The following is a 6,864-nucleotide window of genomic DNA, read 5'->3' as shown; positions in this document are numbered from 1 at the left end:
GACTGCATAGTGTACAGTGTCCACTCACTGAGTAATCGGTGTGATATTCCTCGATGGCACGGTGACTTCCGAACGCTACGTGAAGGTTTTGGAAGATGATTTCATCCCCATTATCGAAAGTAACTCTGATTTCGACAAGATATGGTTCATGCAAGACGGAGCTCGACCCCATCGAGGCAGGTGATTGCTTGATGTCCTGGACGAGCACTTTGGTGACCGCATTCTGGCTCTGGGGTGCCTAGAGGCCACTGGCATGGGCCTCATTTGGCCACCATATTCGCCGGATCTGAACATATGCGACTCCTTTTTATGGGGCTATATTAAAGACGAAGTATACAACAGTAACCCCAAAACCATTGCTGACCTGGAAACAATCATTCAGGAGGTCATCGAGAGCATCGATGTTCCGACGCCTCAGCAGGTCATGCAGAATTTCGCTATTCTTCTGCGCCACATCATCGCCAATGATGGCAGGCATGTTTAACATGTCATAACCTAAATCTGAATATCTATAGTGACGTTTACATGTTGTGCACGCCTTAGTTTGTAACTGATTTACGTTTTTTTCATATAGTTCAATAATTGTCACCCTGTACAAGACACATGTGTGCCTCATTGCTGATTACACGCCACAGTGGAACCACTCGTCCTGGAGCTATAATCGATTCATGATGCGCTACCCCAACAAACGAGGAACACATACGCTATCGATACTTGCTGCAAACCGGTTCCAACGACAGCTTGTGGGTGCCGACCGCAGGAAAGATTCTAACCATTAGACTACCAACGTACACCCGATACCTGTGTACCTAATCCCTGCTTGTACATCACAGCGAAACACTCCCCATGGAGCTATACCCGATTCCCGAACACACAAGTCTTTTACTCTCCCTACAAAAGCACACCGACAGTTGCTAGTGAGCTGCCAATCAAAGGCAACAGCTCTAATCTGGTGCTGGTAGACCTAACCGAGGCTAAACAGCATTTCCACATTTCAAAAAAAGTTAACAAATAATGTGAACCAAGTAGAACAAACCAACATCGCTCCCACTTTCAGCCGCGATCTGTACCGCCAACGCTTAATTTTCTCAACCAAACAAACTTTTAGGACTGCGTGCATAAAAGTCCGACCGAACACTTGCATCGAAAGGTGCGAAAGACGACTGGAGAACTGAACAAACAGTTGACCGTAGCTAGTAAGACGAATACTAAGCGGTACACAGCACACCTAGCTGCCGCGCGGTCTAATGCGCTGCTTCCCGAGCGGACCGGTACGAATCTGCCTGGCGGATTGGTGTCGAGGTCCTGTGTGCCGGCCAGCCAGTGGATGGTTTTTAAGACGGTCTTCCATCTACTTCGGCGAATGTGGGCTGGTTCCCCTTAGTCCGCCTCAGTTACACTGTTACACTGTTGCTGCCAAAACACTGTTTCCAATTACGCGTATACAATAATTATTCTACCATGCAAAAATTGGGGTTACACTCGTCTGGTATGAGACGTCCCCTGGAAGTGGTAGGGGGGGGGGGGGGGGTCCACTGGTGGCCGAACCGCACAATAAACAATAACCTTGGGTTCGCTGTGGGGCGGCGGTGGGTTGGGTTAACTGCTGTGGCCTGTTGTGGGGTTGTGAACCACTGAGGGCTACGACGGACGAAGCGTCTCCGTCGTTTCTAGGTCCCCGGTTTCGTACATACATACATACATACAAACAAACGGTACACAAGTCCACTAAACTGTCCATGCCTGTTGCATGAACACCTAAATACATTACTTCTGCTTCGGTGACAGATCGGGGAAAACTTGATCATGATAGCATGAAGCTGCCAGGACTATCAGCTAGATCCGCACTGAAGCACGGTACAGTCCCGTACTAGACAGTATGTACATTAAGAATCAAATAGTACAGTAAAGTATTAAAATGTCAAAACAAAAAAAAAAGGAATCAGTAATACTAACAACTAGAGTTACAGACGCAGATGCAGAGGATCACTTTTACCACATGTTTAAATTCTGATGTTGTGTAAAATCCTTTCTGCTTAAGTAATCATTGTGTAGTGGTTCTAAGGCATTCAGTGAAACTCCTTGCGCTCGTGTCCGTAATACGTTAAATAATTGTATCAGCTTGCGATGTGTGTTACAGTTGTGTATACACTGTCGCTGTTTGTGGTTCTATTAGTTTCCCTTGGTCAGCATCTAACGATTAAGTGTATGTAGAAATACAAAAATCAGTATTTCCTTTTTTTTTTTATTTGGTCTGCAGTGTTCCTGATATCTCATTTGACAGATGTACCTGTCTCTTTTCTTGCAAAATAAAAACACTGTTCTTACGAGAAATTGTGCCATAGTAATAACCCAAAGGTTATGTGCCTGCGAAAAAGGTATAATATTTAAACACTCGCATTTAAGTAAGTCCTAAGTATGGTTAGCGTATAGGCGACTCGAGCTACTTTAGCAGATATGCAGTATGTGTGATTTTCTCAAGTTAGTTTTGGGCCAAGGTGAAGAGTTATCAACATTGCCATTACTATAAGAAGAGTATTTATAATTTCCGAATAGCTAAATTGAAATTAATTGACTCCAAAGAATACACTAGGTATCTCTCCCAAGGGTCATCAGGCTCGTTTTCTCTAGTGTTTCGGCAGATATTTGTAATTTCGTTTTTACACTGTGCAGATCGAGTTAGCCCAAACAATTACTGCTCATCATCAATTTTATGCGACACCCAGTGTCAGCAGAGTGTTGGTTTGCTTCCCATTACAAACGAAATGATTTTTAAAGCGGAATTTCACGTTCCCATTCGATAGAGCAGTCCCAGATCTGCCCAGCGAGATATTTGTTTTATCGATATGTGTTAACAGGGACAGTAAAACTCGAAGAGTAACGAGTGCTCCAGCGGCGCACTGGCCCGCGCTGATTACTGCCGCTGAACTGGCAGCGCTACCCAGTCGCTGCTGGACCACTGTTTTTTCCTCGTGTCTTACTTTCCCTTTTCATACATATCGACAAAATAAATATCGCACCAGACTATTGCCATATCGAATGGGCACGAAAAATTCCGCTCTAAAAAGAATTTTGTTTGTAACGGGAAACAAACCGACACTTTCTGCCGATACTGGGTGTGATGAGTGGTAACAGTTTGGGCTGAATTCAGCTACACAGTGCGAAAGCGAAATTGCAGGTATCTGCCAAAACACTAGAGAAAATGCGCCTGACGACCCTTAGGAGACACATCCTGTATATTAGAGATTTTGAGGAGTTCTTCGCTTTCTTGCGTCGGTGCTTCTAAGTCTCCTCCAGCTGTATCAAAAACAGTCATCTGCATAAAGCATGGACTTATCATCATAGTATTGCGCAAGTCAGTTATTTAAATCATAAACAGCAAAGGCCCAAACCTGAAACCCTGAGGAAATCCACGTGTGGCTCTCAGGACGTTTGAGCTGCAATATTAAAGTGTGCTATTAGCTTTCTGTCTTTGGATCAGATTTAATCAGGAACAGTTCTGTGTTTCATTCATCGATGCCGTTAACTCCCGATCTAATGAGGAAGTGCATGTGCTGGGATGGCAGATTAAAAATTCTCAAGCTTATGGATAGTGACCTACACGACTTGGTAAAACGAGATCTCAACTCGTCCTGCTTATTCTTTTATTGTTTTTTGTAGCATTTTTTATTTGTAAATGTAAATAGCTACCGCTGAGTCGCTTGGGTCTACTGACTCGTGCCAGTGCTTCATAATGGTTCGTCGTTATCCACTTGTTGACACTAAGGGTGGTAAAACGATATTCTCGGTTCGAACAGGCCCAAGGTTTCCCGACACGCCACAAGCTCAATATGGAATCAATGAAAGTCTCGGATGACCGAGTAAGCGAGCACAAAATGCGGGACGGGACGGGTGCGGCCTAACTGGATAGGTTGCCCGCACCAGTCATGGTGGCCGAGCATAGAAGCCGTGACCGAAGCCTACGTAATGTTTGGCTCCAAAGACGTTAAACGTGTCTTTATCGGTGGGCAACTACTACCAGCACAGGCTTCTCATTCGTGATCTGTCTGTAATCAAGCAGTGTAACGGACCAAAGTTCTGCTGTAACCTTTGTAATATGCACATTGTTTGAAGAGTGTTACAGGCAGCGATAATTCGTGCCAGGAGGTCCCCCTCAGTGTCGACAGGTGTCTCGTACGCAAGACTTTTCACAAGGCCCCACAAGAAGAAATCATGTGGAATGAGACCAGGTGAACATGCTGGCCACAAAACACGACCTCACTTTCCTACCCCCTTTTCAGCGAAAGTCTGATTCTCCAGGTGTTCACGAGAAGGTACAAAGTGAGGTGGGGCTCCATCATGTTGGAACCACATCCGCTGTCGAGTAACAAGTAAGATGTTTTACAGGGACATGGGTAGTAAGTCTCTGACAAACACTGTGTTCACTGGTGGAGGGAGAAGAAACGGGCATAGTACGTAATCATGGACGATGCCTGCCCATACACTGACTCATAATCTGTGTTGGTGGCTCTTCATAACTGTAGCGTGGGGATTTTTATCGGCCCAAACATCACTATTGTAACTATTTAGCATTCTGTCTCTGGCGAAGTAAGCTTTATCCGTGAGAACTACTTGTGCAGGAAAGGGAGGATCGACTTAAAGGCACTACAAGAACCGTTGGCTGAACACGACAAGAGAACCAAAGTCAGCACAAGGCAAAGCATGCACTTTCTGTGGATAGTACTGGTATAGCTGCATTTCCCGTAATACTCGCCACACAATACTCTCCAAAGCATTCATTTCACGTGCAACTGATCGAGTGCTGATTGCAGGCGCCTCACGCACTCGAGCACGCACTGCATCTTGTAAGTCGGGAGTTCGTGTAATTCATCGTCTTCCTTGTTCATTGTACTATAATACCAAGTGCTCCGTTTCAATTAATCGTTGCAAGTCTTGGAAACATGGTGTGAGCCGGATGTCTTCTATGAGAATATTTGGTCCTGTACAACCTTTCCGCATGTTTCCTGCTTCCATATGCTTGCCCATACATGAAAATCATTTCTGCAAGTTCCGCCACTGGGTACAATTCCGTTTAGTTAGGGCTTATCGACTTTAGTACTTCAACTTGTAAACGCAGACTGCGGTCTACTGCAGTACCGACATTGTATACCATGATTGCCCATGTCAGTACAAAGTACGCCATCTGCATTGGATTAGTTGAGTTTTGCCCCAACCTGCACTTAAGTGCTCGTCGGGACTGCCTGTTCTAAAATCTTAGAATTAACACACATTAACCATTCTCCATCATCTCTGAAAGTTTGTAACACATCACGGATTCATCCTAGATATTTTACAGCAGATAGTCTCAGACTCGATCGTATTTCAGGGCATACAACAAGTAAGGTTTCCTCCTCTCCTCAAGAACAGGCCATGAAGACCCAATGGTACCGACCGGCCGCCGTGTCATCCTCAGCTCATGTGTGTCACTGGATGCAGATATGGAGGGGCATGTGGTCAGCACACCGCTCTCCCGGCCATATGTCAGTTTTCGAGACCGGAGCCGTTACTTCTCAATCAAGTAGCTCCTCATCTTGCCTCACAAGGGCTGAGTGCACCCCGCTGGCCAACAGCGCTCGACAGACCGGATGGTCACCCGTCCAAGTGCTAGTCCAGCACGACAGCGCTTAACTTCGGTGATCTGACGGGAACCAGTGTTACCACTGCGGCAAGGCCATTGGCAAGTAAGGTTTAGTGTACAATAATAAAATATTGGAATGAAATTAAATGATTTAATATCGGTTATGTGATGAGAATCTCCGAAAACTTTGATTAATATCAGACTGGTGCTGCATGGTGTAACACTTTCTATTTCTATAAAAATACATTTTACAGACTTCCGCCTACTGTTACAGCCCGTACAGCGCTGGGTAGCTGCATAAAAATATGCTACCGGTATCGTCCAAGATACCGCAATATTCTCGGAACTTCGTTGCAATCCTTCATACAGGAAGCGGCACAACGACTGGGTGAGTGGAGCGCGACCTGCGGGTCAGGAGTTATCGCCCCCAGTGCGTCGCCCCAGGCCTTCAGTGACTCTGCCAAATTCGGCTAAAAGACCTTGTACTAATCTTGAATAGACATCGGCCTTGACGCAACAGCAGCAGAAAACTGCAAAACATTTCCCAATCAAAGACCCCCTTCCTTCCAAGCAGTGACACCAAACACCGTCCGGAATTTTTCGGTAGTCGATCTCGTACTGCGTTGTGCAGAAGATTACGAGAGGAATAGTTATTTTGGTTTTTCGTGCTACATGCCCTAACAGAGTAGTTATGAAATGTGGAAAATAACTTCCTTCATTGTGGCCCTATTGTATGGGTGTACGGAAGAGGAAGTTTTCGGGGTTCAAACCGCCCCCACCCCGAACGAGATTCCCCTTTACCACAGGTATCTGCTTTTCGCGGTGCGCGGTATCGGTACATTGAATGGCTGAGCGAGACCTCCGTGAAGGCAACGATCTAGGTCCTTTGTGTTCTCACATGTAACGTGTTCGGCGCAGCTCCTACCGCAATTCTAATATTAGGCTAGTGCGTAAGTTCATAGCGTTTTTCCATAAGTTTAATAAACGCAACAGATACACATAACAGATTTTAGTCATCAATAAGATAGTCTCCTTCACTATTTACAACAATCTTCAAACGCTGGGGTAACTTCTAGATTTCATGGCTGCAGAAATCTCGTGGTTTTCAAGCGAAGAACTCATCGAGCCATGCTCGCAACGCATTTTCATACGGAAAGGAAGGTCCTTGCATTTTGGTCTATAGTGAGTGGTAAAGATGAAAATCTGACGGCACAAGATCAGGTGAATAATGTGGCTGCGGAATGGCT

General features: G+C 45.4%; 1 pseudogene; it reads right to left on the bottom strand.

The window, feature by feature from the left end:
* Positions 1-5,600: 5,600 nt before the first annotated feature.
* LOC124614595 lies at positions 5,601-5,718 on the bottom strand (annotated as a pseudogene).
* Positions 5,719-6,864: the final 1,146 nt, after the last annotated feature.

Source organism: Schistocerca americana, chromosome 4, assembly GCF_021461395.2.
Source record: "Schistocerca americana isolate TAMUIC-IGC-003095 chromosome 4, iqSchAmer2.1, whole genome shotgun sequence".
Classification (NCBI taxonomy): Eukaryota; Metazoa; Arthropoda; class Insecta; order Orthoptera; family Acrididae; genus Schistocerca; species Schistocerca americana.
Note: the sequence above shows the minus strand (reverse complement) of the source record. Positions and strands in the feature narration are given on the sequence as shown.